Raw genomic sequence first — 16,360 nt, 5'->3', positions numbered from 1 at the left:
ATGTTTCTTTAAATAGGCCTTCCTGGCTAGACCATCACATTTGTGCAATAATTAGGCAGCTTACTACCATTTCACTTACTAGAACTGTCATCCTGGTAAATGCCTAGATGTTTTTTATTAGTTATCAATATTCCTTTCTTAAATGTATAATGCCCTGTGATTTAACCCCTTGAAAGGATATCATCTATCTTTTCCTATTTCTTTCAGGTCTTCATTGTTTTTCATTTTGGATTCTTTTTACCCCAGAACCAATCTTACCGGGTTTGAGGAAGTGTGGTGGGCATACAATCATCTTCTTCCTTTTTCCTTTCTCTTCTCATTCTGGTTCCATGGGTTCCATCACACTCTTAAGGTCACTTACTTTATCATCTTCCTCTTTTTTAACAGGCCATGGTGGAAGCCATCATTTTTTTGACATTCCTTCCTTCCTTTCTGAAACAGCAGGCATTGCTTAGCTACATAAATTTAACTCTGTCTAGTGTGTTGGGGTCAAGGCTGCTGATCATTATCCACGAATAATATGATTGATTTCCTATCAGTTAACTTTACATAATTTTCCTTTGTCAAGATGTGAAACTATATAGGAGCACAAAACAAATTCTTCCTATCATTGTGTAAAGATGTTTGGGCATTAGTCACCAAATTTAATTGCCTGATGAAGTGTTATCATCTGGAATCCGTAGACATTTTCCAAGATATTATTTTTTTCAAAGCTTCTTGATCTTTGCTAGATTTGACCTTTGATTATTATTTATGAGATTTATCTTTTCTACTGTTGCAGTTTTTTTTTCCTTCTCTGTCATTTGTTCTCTGCATGAGACTATTTAAAAAGCAGTTATAGGGTTTTCTGGGTTCTTTTTTAAATAATGCAATAAAAATAACACCTTTGAATAAAAACTATAACAGGAACAGGAGAGAGAGGGACTTATGTTTCAGGAGTAAAGAGGGTATATGATTATTTCAAAAGCCCTTCTTAAACCATTATTTGATATGAGTAAAGGGTAAAGGGGTACCATAAGAAGTTAGACATTTTCATACATGATTATATACCTACGTCCAAATCGTATCCAAAGTCCATATTCTTTTATTTGAAATTGCATTTAAGAAACGTTGTATACTGAGCAAATACTATAAATCGAAAAAGACCTGTGCTCTGAAAAAGAAAAACGGAATCCAACTAGAACATTAACTGCTCCATAGGACACTGGGGTAAAACTGGAATAAAGGAATTTATTTAAAAGCCAACAACTGAACATATAGCTACAGGATCTCTTTACCATAGATACAGGGCTCACATTGTTTTCCTTTAACAGTGTTTGTTTTCAAACAGCATGGAGTCTGAATAGACCCAGTCTTCAAATCCAAAACACATATTTCTATAAATATTGCTTCAGGTTGATCGTATTTTGCTACCAGTGGGGGGAAAAGCTTCCATTTCCATGTGCAGTGAAATTGTGCCACGGAGGATGGTAAAATACAATTAAGGAAGCTAGTGTCAGTTGAAACCAAAAGCTGAGGCGCCTCAACCACCAGATAGCTGGAAGGAGATTTACATAATATGCAGGAAGGTGCAGGATCTATGCTTCTGTTATATCCCTATTCCCAAATCTGTGTCCACGTCGCCTGACACTTTCATGAATGCACCATGGCAGGGCAAGCAAGAGGGCATTTGGGGATGAGGCGATGACAACTTTCTGTCTGTCTTTAAAACAATGAGCCCAGCTTGGAAGTATTCTCAGAATGTGGCTCAACTAAGTATGAAAAAGTCAAAATTAAAGAGATTGTCTGTGAGTCGTGTGCACTCACTGCCTTCAGCATCTGAAAGCCATTTTCTACTAAAAGTCTGACTATTTAGAATTCAAGCCCTATGCAACTAAGAAACTCCAAAAGAGGTAATGAACCATAAATTATTGCCGTTAGATATTTAATACTCAATCAGTATGTGCTCTCTCAAGCATATCCCACCGGCATTGCATTCATTCTGACAGTGTGGTACTGGTTCAATTACTTTGCTCATTTACAATAAAAGATTAATGAAAAGAGGTATATTTTAGTTCACAGAGATTAATTGCATCCCTTACTTTCCATACACTAGAAATATTCAACCCATAATCCTGATAGTTTTTGCATCAACAAATGCATGGAAAATTAATAGACTTTCTGCCACTGGAAATCTCAGAGGGTTTTCAGATAGAAATATCCAGGGAAAATAAGATTGAAAGTTGGTTTTGGGCTGCAAATGAATTAATTTACCTGCTTCTTTAAATTTATTTTTATGACATTTTGAATTCGCCACCATAGAGATATGTGTACTGTAAGTATTTTATATCTGCACATTTTTTTTTTGTCAAGTATTTGTGAAGCAAATTCCCCTTTGAGATCTAATTCTACCAGAGAAAGCCAGGTATGTCAGTACTTGGTAGATGTTCCAACATTTGGGGAGATCTTGACTATTAACATTTGACAATTTTTTTTCTTCAGAGAAAACAGATGCCAAGTGTACTAGTACATTTATCTTTAATATTCTTTTAACATAAAGTTATTTGCCACTGGGAAATCCGGGTTTAAAATTTCAAAATGTCTCCCTGGTAAATAATTCTTAAGTTTTTACAAACTTTGTGAGTGTGGCACTCTATCTTCCAGTGCCTTGAACAACAAACATCTTTACCTGGTGGTAAGCTGGAATAAAAAAGGAATTTAAATTTATTGAGTTTTATCTATTTTGTACTAAGATTTTTTTTCAGATTTTATTTGACTTGATCCTTGTAACAATTTAGTTGTATTGGTGTTTCCATTTCTTAGAGAATAAACTGAGTCTCAAAGAAGTGAAGTTACCTGCGTGTGATCACACAATGACCTAGTAGCTAAACCTGAAGTTGGGCCCTTGTCTTTCTGTCTCCAAAGTCCATATTATGTTGTATAAATCAGATGAAAAATAAGAAAATCTCTGTGGCCCAGTCATCTCTTCTCTAAGCCTACTTTCATTTGTTTTTCAAATGGTGATCATAACATTTACTTGATACCAACATTTTGATGATGTAATAAGGCAATGGTTACAAATGAAAACTGGGAAAGCGAAAGTACTCTATGTACAGATGAAAATAAATTATGGATGGATTGGGGTTTGATCCTTCAGTCCTGGAGAAATCAGTGTCATGGGCATTGACAGGTCTGTGTCTGAGATGCTTCCCTCAGTTCAAATGCGACAGTTGAGGGGCTCCTCTCTTCCTGTTTACACTGTAGTTTATTAATCGATTTCTCAATCAGAGCTATTCAGAAAGCTTTCAACGGCAGAAATATCTAGTCTGTGTTTTCTGCAGATTGTTTTCCTATTGCTATAGGAGAGGTACGTTCTTTTCCACATATCCTTAAGTTTCTTTCTAATGAGAGAAGGAGTCAGCCTAATTTTGGCTCCCCATCTCTTATGTACTTTCCAGGAGACCTACCCCAAAGTTCAGTGACATCAGCCCTGAAAACTAAACTGCTCGGCAGACCTTCCAATTTTTTCAGTGGCTTGTAAGGAGGAAACTGGTGGACCAGAGATAAAACTACTACTTCTGAAAACATACATATATATCATAAAATTTAAAGATGAACAAGACTGAATTAACTCACAGGAACAATTCATCCTCGTTATAAAAAAAATACTGCTTTTGTAGCACCAACCAACCTATTTCTCTGATTTATTTCACTGAATTTATTTTATTTCTTGGTAATGGTTGTATTGTGTCAAAAAGAAGGGACCCCTTCCTTGTGTTTCCATGAAGTAGAATACTTTGTAGCAGTTTTAAGCTGAATTTGTTTCCAGATCTCCTAGTGAGCTCATTGGGAAAACATGCATTTCATTTTAAGAAGGTAGTCTAGAAGCAGTGACCACAGAACAGGTGTTTTTATGTTTGTTGTCATACTTAACGGGAGTTTTGGATGAGAAAGAACTGGTTGCTTCCCAGTGATTTTGTTGTTTGCTTTACAAATGATGATTATGTTTCTATTCCACATAGAAGCCGCTGCGATTTTGAATTCCTTGCATGTTTTGCACCTGTGCAAATAATTTATCTTAATATAGACTGTGTATTGTCTTTTAGAACTTTCTGTTTAACAGCTATTAGGTATAATAACCCACCTGTGTAACCCTGGGCAAGTCTTTTAACCCTCTTAGGCCTTAATTTCTTCATTTATGGAATAATGGAATTTGGACAGAGTGTGAGCCAACAAACACTATACATCTATTAGGATGTGTTCCAAAGGGCCTGGAGCTTAATACTTCATAAAATACAGACTGTGCCTTCAATAACCTCACCATGTACTGAGAAATGGAGGCAAGCAAAGAAGCAAGAACAGAACAGTCATCATCACCATACTAGAGAGATGCATGAGGTCCTCGTAGAATAGGTTGGACAACGCTCAGGTGTGGTAGGTGCAAAAAGTCAGGAAGAGTGTCACAAAAAAAAAGGTCATACTTGACCTGCATCTTGAAGAATGACTAGTAGTTTGTGGGTCGATGTGAGGAAATGGATAGTCTAGAAAAGGAAAGTAACAAAAACAGTGAAGAAATCGGTTATTAAAAAAATGGTGAAGGACAGCATAATGCTATTAAGGGGTTGGAATAAGCAGGAGGATGTGTTGGAACAGTTAGAGACTCCAGAATAGGCCAAATCCTGTACTGGCCCTGGGCCCAGTGGGATTCCTGAGCTTTACCTGAAAACTAAAAGGAAATCACTGATGAATATGAAGCAACATTAGATATTATTGCAATTTAGTTAACACATGTTAATTCTAAAGATTTCTATGATAAGTTTGTGAACTGCTGAATAAAAGTGAAAGCCAGTTTAAAGCAAGAAGGAAGAATGGCCACCACCCTTCAAAATGAGGATTGTGCTCCAAATGTCTTCAGTTTCACGTTGATGTATTTCATTTTTTGAAATCTGCGTTAGGTAACTTCATGTTTGATTTGTAAACAAGTCCCTCAGTTGATGCTTCATGAATACATTAAAAATTACTTGTATTTGGCCTGAAACCTTCTAAGTCCTTGTGATAGTATCCAAAGAATATTTACATAAATTCTTTTTTCTCGTTACAATCTCTAGCCATTGAGTTTGGCTAAATATAAATTCATTGAATTTTGCCAGGTCATCTCTTAATCTTCACATCCTTAGGGTGAGTTATTTATTTTTCCTTCTAAGGAGGATGACTTGCCTTCTTCAATTCTCAAAATTTGAGTCAGCTTCGGGCTCCCATTGCGTCCTTGTTCAGCAGAGAGCTGAAGGGTTTCCCAGCCACAGTAAGAATATCTTAGGTTATAGGTGTTCTCTTGGTGCCTTGACTTTGCTGTCATGATCATTATCTTGGTGTTTCAGCCCACTTTCGTCTGCTTAAAATCTTTTCATTCTGGTATTTAACATGTTTACCTTTTAATACATATCTTTATCTTACCTCTACGGTCCTCAGGAGCCTAGCTATGGTTTTTATTTACTTAATATGATATATAATAGGGACTGCTAAATATAGACCCACACATTGTAGACATATCGTTTTTCCTTTTATTTCCAATAAGTATTTCCTCTACAGCCTTCATTCAAGACATTCATTGTGATTTACAGTGACTTTTGGTTAAAAAGAAATACATTCTCTGGGCACCTGGATGGCGCATTGGTAAAGTATCCAACTCGTGGTTTCCACTCCGGTCATAATCTCAGAGTCGTGAGATCAAGCCCTGTGTAGGGCTGGAGTCTGCTTAAGACACACTCTCTCTCGGGCGCCTGGGTGGCTAAGTCGTTAAGCGTCTGCCTTCGGCTCGGGTCATGATCCCAGGGTCCTGGGATCGAGCCCCGCATCGGGCTCCCTGCTCCGCGGGAAGCCTGCTTCTCCCTCTCCCACTCCCCCTGCTTGTGTTCCCTCTCTTGCTCTCTCTGTCAAAAAAATAAATAAAAAATCTTAAAAAAAAAAACTCTCTCTCAAAATAAATAAATCTTAAAAAAAAAAAAAAGAAAGAAACACATCCTCTCTGCTTGTTGGAAATACATTGGTCAAATTGGTGTCTGAATGTATACAATTCCTATGATAAACTGAATGGGGCAAGACATGAGTATTAAGTATGGACAGCAAAAACTCCCATTTTCTTAGGGGAAACTTGTAAGGTTATAGAAAAAGCTTGGGAGATCAACTCCGATTCTTTCATTTCTAATGACTCTGTAACCTTGGTAAATTCAAGTAATCTTTTAACGTAAGTACCATTAAATTTATTTTATAAACAAGTCAATGAAGATTTTTTTGAGAGAATATGTTTAAAAGGATGAAAAAATATTTACAGAGCACCTTGTGCCCTGTGCCTGACACATTTTAGGAGATTGATAAATGGAAGTTATAATTAGTTATATCTTCACTCATCAGTTAAGTATCAATAGACATTCTTACTCTATAAAAGGAACAAGGATATTTTTACCTGATCAAACTCTCAAACTGGAAAGTAAAAACCCGGTAGAAGGTTGAGGATTAAAATCAGAGAAATACTCTTTCAAAAATTGTTAATGGTTCTCTGGTTCATAAAAGGAAAAGAATAGTTCATAGAGGCTTCTATTTGCTAAGCTCTTTTTAAAAGTCTCCATAATATTGCTATAAATGAAGAAAAAAAGAGAACTCAGAAGTTTGATAACTTGAAAAGATTAATGTCTGCCCTCCCAATGTTGTTCCCATGACAAGCTCAAATACCCTACTCGGTTCTCATTAAGCTCCACACTGACATTTGTCCTCCAACCCTCCTCTGATTGTTCGCATGTAATAGTGATTTCAAGTCTGAGTTGTGGTTAATAACAATATTTTAATGCCACCTAGCATTTTAGTATGCTATGGTCTCTAGAAGAAAGTGAACCTTCATTATAATATAAATGTCTTTTATACACAGCCTCAACCAGATTCTTGACTACTATTTCAATACATTTATTTCAAGCATAATCAAATTCTGAGAAAATTGTTTGGTAGAGTGAGCAATGACTGAGTTATCCATCCTGTTGAATTTTAATTCATTGTCCTAAGTAAACCTGAAATTGGCGATATGATTAGAGTGCAAAGTCAACCACTGAAATGAACATGTATAATTTGGAATTATTTCTATCACAGTGTCTCCCTAAGAACATTATGGACAAAGCAGGTACCAAAGGATTTTACTTTTAGAAGTATCTGAGTGTTAAGAGGACTGTTGCATGCAGTTGATATGTGTATCCATTTCAGGACATTGATTCAATTATTCTTTTTTATCATATAAGAGAATAAAAATAATTACTAGTTTATTATTAGTATCAGTATGGCAATACTTTCTTGTGCTTATTTACAGTATGCTTGCAGGTATATTACCATTATAAAAATCCATGAGGAGAACAAATATGCTTATCTCTATTCACAGATAAGGAAATAGATAAAGAATAGTGATAACTGGGCGCCTTGGTGGCTCAGTCACTTAAGCGTTTGTTTTCGGCTCAGGTCATGATCCTGATCCCGTATCGGGCTTCTTGCTCTGCGGGGAGCCTGTTTCTCCCTCTCCTCCCCACATGTGCTCTCTCTCACTTTCTGTCTCTCTCTCTCAAATAAATAAATAAAATCTAAAAAAATTTAAAAAAAACAGTGATAACTTATTTACCTTCTCCAAAGGAATTATTAAACTGGGTGAAAGCATGTCCCCAGAGGTGGGCAAATACTCTTTTCCTTTTTTTTTTTCTTTTAATTGATGCATAGTTGACACACAGTATTACATTGGTTTCAAGTAGACAACGTGTGGCAGGGATTCAGGGTTCTTGTCCGGTGGAGTGGAAGAATGAATCTCATGGACAGGAAAGGGTGAAGTGAAGTGAAAGTTTATTAAGTGAAGGTGAGAACATAAAGGAAAGAAAAAAGCTCTCTAGAGTAAGAGGGGTCCCAAATGGGTTGCTACTGAGGGATTTTATGGTTGTCTTGACCAGGGAACTTGGTAAATATCTCATCTATAACACTTAATACAAACAAGGTGGATTTGTAACTATCATGTAAGTATCTCAGCTATGTTTAGGACAAACAAGGTAGATTTGTAACTATCATGTAAATATTCTATCTATATTTAGGACAAACAAGTTAGAGTTTATGTTCCCTTCTCTCTGCTTAGTATCTCTTCTGTAACATTTTCCACACCTGGGATTTCTGTGAGCCTGGTCTTTTAGCCCCCACCTCTCTCCCTACCTACCCGCCTGTCCCTTACTCAAAAACAGTGATCCAGCAAGTCTATATGTTATGCTGTGCTCACCGCAAGTATAGCTACCATCTGTCACCATACAGCGAACACTATTACAATGTCCCTGACTATATATTCTCTGTGCTGTACCTTTCATCCTGTGACTTATTCCATAATTGGAAACCTGTATCTCCCATTCCCCTCCCCCCATTTTACCCATACCCCTCCTTCCCTCTGGCAACCACTAATTTGTCTCTGAGATATTAGCTTATGCTCATAGGAAGCACTTGGATCAAATCACTCTTCTTTGACCAAGACAGTACTTGCAAGTAATCACACTTGTCTTGGAATTATCACTGTAAATAACATAAAGCCAACATATCACTGAGGGAAGCGACTTTTAGATTGCATAGTACTCCATCTCCAGAAAGTTAAAATCAGGGCAATAAAAGTGAAGCGGTAATATTACTAGAAAAAAGAAAAAAGATATGTAATAACAAATTGTTCCCATAACAGCCACAAGAATAATATGGATTAGACTACACTATGTGAACTATTACACACCACTGAAGTCCCACATTATTGATGTCAGCATGCACCATGTCTGAAAAAGAGGAGACACGTTCATAGTGCATTCATCTTAACTTTTTGTAAGCATCTGGCCTAAACAGTATAATTATCTATCAGTTTTGATGTTAGGTAGTTAGGTTAAATGATTCAGTTCAGTACAGTGAGAATCGGAGCTTTGTTTCTTTCCATGGTGGCGTGAGAAGGGAAAAGACAGAGCCACCTTGTAAATTGCAGGGTCATTGAGGGAAGGAGAGATTGTGTGATGCTATCAGAAGATTGAATCAAATGACCAAAAATGTTTTCTCATGAGACATTTTATAAGAATTAAGAGAGTTTAACAGGATGTAGGTTCTCACAGTCTTTATTGTGTCATTTATTTTAGAAGAGTAAGGAAATAAAAAAAAATGAAGAATCCTGCAACTAGAGAAAATTATAAAGAAGAAAAAATTCTGTGTTACAGCTCTAATGCATTGCCTCTGTGGCTATCAGGTTCCACCTACTACTGTAGGTGGAACCTGAAAAGCATAGTAGACCTTGGAGTCAGGATACCTAGGCTGGAGGGGAAGCTCAGTCACTTACTTGCAAACTTACTAACCTTGGAAAGCTTTACTAAAATCTCACCGTGTCAGAATTTTCTGATCTGGAAACCATGGGTAATAACAGTGCCTGTCTCAAAGGACTGTTATGAAGGCTAAGTAAGCTCATATATTTGAAACTTGGAACAGTGACAAGCATGTTGTAAAAATGATAAAAATATTTGCTAAATGTAATAAAAATAATGAAAATAATAGTAGATATGGTAGATGACAGTACCACTTCCAACTATTCTAACTATTCACTCCTGATTCTGAGAAGAACATTATTCATCTCCTCTCCCTGCAATGGCCTTTCATATCTCCTGAGGGAAGGCAATGTTACCCCACCCATCGGACATTGTTTTGGCCAGTGAAATGTGAACAGGACCTTGGAACTCATTATGTGTTTATTCCAACTTTTCTGTATTTATCCCTCTGCTGTGATAGTGGCATGCCTAAGATAGGGTTGGCTACTTTGGCCCAAGTCCATTTCAGACCAAATATATATATATATATATATATGAAATAAATATTTGTTTTTATACATCACTAAGATTTTTTAAAAACCTCCATTACTCCAGCAAAGTTGACTAATATAATAACTAAAGAGATAAATAAATGAATCAACAAATAATAAGCTCTATTAGCATTTATGTAATTTTTTAAATGTCACCCTTGATTATTTACATATTTAATTTCTGTAACAATCTTTGATTACTTATATGTATAACTTTTTAGCTTTTTTTTTTTACTTAGCTTATAATTGTACTTTTCCCATATCGTAAATAGCCTTGCAAACATTAAACTGATAGATTAATTGAAATAGCCACCAGGAGCCTATAAGTGAAAAATATAATAATAATTGTAGTAATAAGGTTGTTCTCTAATAATGAAACTATAAAATATGCATATGATATGTTTAAATGAAGTCATGTAAAGCCATATTGTGATATGTTATGAGGGAGTGGTGACTCTCAGATCAACACAATTTGATTATAATTATATCAAATGTATTAACATATCTAAATAAAGTAGGACAAGGAATGACACAGAGACTGAAATAATCAGTGTACAGCCAAGAAGTGTTCAATGCTTATCCAGTAGATCTGAGTATGATACTTTGTTTGGCAATTCATCCAGAGGGTGAATTGTGTGCATCTAAGACTGGTTACTGAAGATACAAACTAGCCACATATTTGTGATATCAGTTAACATGGGTATAGAAAAAAATAACTTGATAATTTTACATAGATAATAATCCAGCATGGCATATTTTGTACTTTTTAATTCTTATTTTACCTACATGAAATTAGAGCATATTATGATCATTCAGTGTGTTCATCTCCTAAATGTCATAATACTGACTGAAAGCATGGCATTAAGTACACCTGTTGCTACTGAATATTTTTGAAGCATATTCAATGAAATACTTATATATAACTACATACATATAAAACTATATATATATAACTGTATATAAATATAGTCACATATATAACTCTATGTAACTATGTGTATATATATATATATAACTACATATATAAAACTATATATGTAACTATATATAACTATATGGGGGGAAGCACCAAAAAATGGAAAAAAAAATGTAACAACTTACTGAGTCCCTACTGTATGATAGGCACTGCACATAATTATTTGATCTTCTACCACCATTTTTGGAGTCAGCATTATCTCCACTGGCAGACATTAACTGAATCTCAGGGAGGTTAAACACCTTGACCAGAATGCATCAAATAACTGTGGTGCCATCAAGATTTGAACCTATTGTGTCAAAATACCCGTAGCTTTTCCACTACACCTATAAATATGAGATTTATACATAATGGCAACCTGAGAGACATGTCTTTTCAAATCATCAAATCTGGTACATTAGTGTGGAACCACTTCCTAATAGGAAAGAGTGTGAGGTGCTGTGATCAGAGACCATACACATCCATTACAATCTGTCACCTGCTTCTCCCAGTAAAACCATTTTATTAAAGTGAGTCATGATTCTAAGTATGTCTATCCCCATTATTGAAGGGAGGCAAAGAAATAACAAGCTGTGATGACCCAGGAACACGTTAGAAAAAAAAAAAAAAGCTGATAGAAAGTTGGGGAACATGTATCCATTCTTCTATTTTAAAAGATCCATTTGGTTTTATTAAAAAAATGTTCCAACAAATAATTATCATCAAAAGGCATGCTGAAAATGTATTTGTGTGAATGTGTTTCATGCACAATACATTTTTATTTAGAGGAAGACTATTCCTAGCTTCTCTTCTGAGGTATAATGTAAGTACCATGAATTAATTTCTTGGAAGTATATAATCTGGTGAATTTTAGTACATTTAGACAAATGTACAACCCTAACAACACTCCAGTTTTAAAATATTTCTATCATTCCACGAGTTTTCCATGCCTCCATAGAGTCTATATCCATTCATTCTCCCAGCCTCAGATAACCATTGATCCCAGCCTCAGATAACCATTGATGGGTTTTCTGGACATCTCTTATAAACTGAAGTTTATAGTATAGTGTTCCTTTACTGTCTGGCTTTTTCAGTTAGCATATTTTTGAAGTTCATCCATTTGTAGAATGTATTAGTAGCTTATTTATTTGTATTGGCAAATCATACTCCATTGTATGAATATACCACATTATGCCTATCTAGTCTTTAGTTGGTGGACGTTTGGGTTGTTTCCATTTTTTGACTGTTATGAATGATGCTGCTATGAATACTTGCATACATGTCTTTGTGTGGACTTAAGAGTTTTTTTTTTCTCTTGATTATAGCCTAAGCATGGAATTGTTGAGTCGTATGGTAAAATCATGTTTAGCTTTTGAAGAAAGTACCAAACTCTTTTTCAAAGTATCTGCACCATTTTACACTCTCAAGAGTCACGTGTGAAGGTTCCTGTTTATCCACATCCTTATTAACACTTGTTATTATTTGTACATATCTAAGAAAGATTTTTGCATCTGTGTCATTAGAAATATCAGTTTGTAGGGCGCCTGGGTGGCTCAGTCATTAAGCCTCTGCCTTCGGCTCAGGTCATGATCCCAGAATCCTGGGATTGAGTCCCGCATTAGGGGGAGCCTGCTTCTCCCTCTGCCTGTCTCTCTCTCTGTCTCTTATGAATAAATAAATAAAATCTTTAAAGAAAAAGAAGTATCAGTTTGTAGTTTAGTTGTGTTGGCTTTGTCTGAATTTGATACCAGGGTAACACTGGCCTCATAGAGTGAGTAAGTAAATGTTATTTCCTAAAAGATTTAGTGAAGGGCTATTATTATTTATTTTTCAGACATTTTGAAGAACCCACCAGTGAAACCATCCAGCCTGGGGACTTTTCTCCATAAGTAGATATTGAATTCCTAATTCAGTTTCTTTACTTGTTACAGGCCTATTCAGAAGTAACAGGGTAAATGGAGGCATGAGAAATTGAAGAGGGGCTTTCAAAATAGGGAGAAAATCATGAGCACCTGTATAGAGGCAAGAAAGTACTTTGCCTGGATTTAGTATTCCAAGTGTTTGGGTAGCCCATAAATGGGATAGAATAGTCAGAATAAAGTAAGCCTGTTTTGTTCATCATCTAAATTAAAAGCATTAACAAAGTGTATTCAATTATCTTCAGTCAATCAAATATGTCACTTACTGGTAAGAAATTTATAAGCAGATCATGATATCTGAAAAATCCAAACAAGAAATAAGATTATAAATTAACAAGTAACCATGTTATTGATCTTCTTGATAATGAGAATACTTAAAGGTGAAAATATGAGTGGTAACTCAAAACATTAAGTCTTATTTCAGAGATGGTAGTAGACAGAATAATGGCCCACAAAAGACACCTATGACGTAATCTCCAGAACCTCTAAATATGCTAGCTTATGTGGCATCAGGGACTTTACAGATGTGATTAAAATTAAAGACCTTGAAGTGGGAAGATTATTATGGATTATCCAAATGGGCACAATGTAATCAAATGAATTCTTAAAGTCAGAAAACCTTTCCCAGCCTTGGTCAGAGGAGGATATGACTACAGAAGAATAAGAAAGATTCAATTTTTCAGGCTTTCAAGGTGGACAACAAGGGGAGGGGGCCAAGGAATGTGGAAAGCCTCTAGAAGCTAAAAAGCAAAGAAACAGATTCTCCCCTAGAACCTCCAGAGAGGGGGCACCTGGGTAGCTCAGTTGGTTAAGTGTCTGACTTCTGCTTGGGTCAAAATCTCAGGGTCCTGGGATCTAGCTCCACCCCCAATCCAACCCCATGTCCAGCCCCACCTCCAGCCCTGTACTCATCAGGGAGTCTCCTTGTCCCTCTCTTCCTGCTCATGCTCTCTCTCTCTCTCAAATAAATAAATAAAAATCTAGAAAGAAAGGAAGGAAGGAAGGAAGGAAGGAAGAGAGGGAGGGAGGGAGGGAGGAAGGAAGGAAGGAAGAAAGGAAGGAAGAAAGGAAAGAGAGAAAGAAAAAGAAAGAAAAAGAAAGAAAAAAAGAAAAGAAATACAGCCCTGCAGACACCTTGGTTTTAGCCCACTGAGACCTGTGTCAAATTTCTGACCTTCCAAACTATAAGATCATAAATTTGCATTGTTTTAATCCACTAAGTTTGTAATAATTTGTTACAGTGGCAATAGAAAACTAATCCAGTGCTATTTTAAAACATAAAAAGCAGTCAAAGTTCTTCCAGATTTGTTGCTCAGAGTAGTACAAAATACATATAAAACTTGTGGTTACTCAAAATATCAAACATCATCAGTAGAATTTGTAGGATCCATTCACATAAAGTGAAGTCTTTTTTTGCCAGCCACTCCCAAGAACATCCAGCAATAGAATTATGAATACATATATGTCTATATACATATTTTGTCTCTATTAGAGCAATATTTTTTTTAAGATTTTATTTATTTATTTGACAGAGAGAGAGAGCAGGAACACAAGCAGGGGGAGTGGGAGAGGGAGAAGCAGGCTTTCCGGCGAGCAGGGAGCCGGATGCGGGGCTCGATCCCAGAACCCTGGGATCATGACCTGAGCCGAAGGCAGATGCTTAACGACTCAGCCACCCAGGCGCCCAGAGCAACATTTTAGATCGCTCCTTTCACAGACTCTCCTTCCCTTGTTTTTCAATAAAGACCCATTTTCTTTTCTCTCTATCTGTAGTTGGGTTCTACAGTGGACTATGTATCTGTGAGCTGACTCTGAAATATCTTTTAAGGTCGGTTATAGGGTATACATCCTCTCATTCCAGTATTTCTTAATTTCCATTTTAAGATAAAGTTTCTTTGGCCACATGGTGAGATACTGCCAAATCTTTCAGTGATTTCCCTAACACTAATCTCTATACTGGTTTCTCAGACCTCCTTCTGTCTTTCTTCCTTCCTTCCTTCCTTCTTCTCTTTCTTTTTTTTTTTAACCTAAAACTCTTCCTCTGGCATCTCTTTCTTATTTTTCTCTTGCTTCATCCTGACCCTACTACAGTCAACTTAGCCTGTGGTCATTTACCTCTATACGCTGTCTAATGAGATCACCCAAGATACTCTTTTTTAAAAAAAAATTTGCAATATATTTATTTTTTTGGGTGAGAGATGGGACATACTATTCAAGCAGCACAACAAATTTATTGCCTATAACTCACATGTCAAATGAGAATCTCAAACCTGCCAAGTATTTTTTGAGCCCCTACCAAAAGAAGAAAGAAAGAGAGAGAGAGAGAAAGAAAAGAAAAGGAAGGAAGGAAGGAAGGAAAGAAAGAGAAAGAAAGAAAGAAAAAGAAAGAAAGAAAGGGGAAGGAAGGAAGGAAAGAAAGAAAGAAAAAGGAAGGAAAGAAAGAAAAGAAAGAAAGAAAGAAAAGAGAGAAAGAAAGAAAGAAAGAAAGAAAGAAAAGAAAGAAAAAGAAAGAAAGAAAGAAAGAAAGAAAGAAAGAAAGAAAGAAAGAAAGAAAGAAAAGAAAGAGAGAGAGAAAGAAAAGAAAAGAAAAGGAAGGAAGGAAGGAAAGAAAGAGAAAGAAAGAAAGAAAGAAAGAAAGAAAGAAAGAAAGAAAGAAAGAAAGAAAGAAAAGAAAGAAACGAAAGAAAGAAACGAAAGAAAGGAAGAAAGAAAGAGAAAAGCTTGGCATAGTTTTTGCCACCACTCCCCTATCTAATATGTCCATGTCGGATATTGTTACCAGATCAATATTCTCTCTGGAGGCTGGAAGTCTGAAAGCAAGGTGTCATCAGGATATGTTTCCTCTGAAGGCTTTAGGCTTTAGTTTCTGGTGTTTGCCCACAACTCGTGGTATTCTCTGACTTGCAGGTGTAACACTCAGATCTCTGAGTCAGTCATCATATGGTCTTCTCCTCTTTGTCTCTTCTGTGTCTTCAAGTCTCTCTTCTTACAAGGAAACCAGTCCCTGGATTTAGGGTCCACCCTTCTCTGGTATGCCCTCATCTTCATACTGCAAAAACTCTATTTCCAAATAAAATCACATTCATAGATACTAGGGATTAGAATTTTTAATGATGTATCGTTTGGGGGGGAAACAATTCAACCCGAAACAGCCCTATGAGAGAGCTTTAGATTATGCAATAAACTATTCCAAACAACAACTTGCAATCGATAAGGGATGGGCTATAGAATCAAGTGTGTTTGGGAAGGCAGAGGAATGTTTAAAGCATGGATTCTGGAATGAGACTGCCTTGGTTTGAAGGCTGGTGGGACTTAAAAACGGTATGTGACTTTGTAAAAGTTGCTTAACCTTTCAGTTTTTAGATGTCAAATATGCAAAATGAGGATCATTATAGGATCTATCTCACAGGGTTGTGGGAATTAAATGAAATAATATATATAAAAGCACAAAGTCTGGCATATTAAATAATAAATATATGATTGGTATTAAATTATTAATTTTCCTGAAAATATTGTAATTGGTTTATTATTATAAATACTATTTGAGCTGTGACATATGATTAGCATTGTGAAAAATATCAGAGTAATGAAAACAGCTTTGACTTTATCTCCTCAAAACATATCTAG

This window comes from Eumetopias jubatus, unplaced genomic scaffold, assembly GCF_037043125.1.
Source record: "Eumetopias jubatus isolate StellerSeaLion01/CBP00866 unplaced genomic scaffold, mEumJub1_p1.0 scaffold_10, whole genome shotgun sequence".
Taxonomy (NCBI): domain Eukaryota; kingdom Metazoa; phylum Chordata; class Mammalia; order Carnivora; family Otariidae; genus Eumetopias; species Eumetopias jubatus.
The sequence above is the reverse complement of the archived record's forward strand: the minus strand, read 5'-3'. Positions refer to the sequence as shown.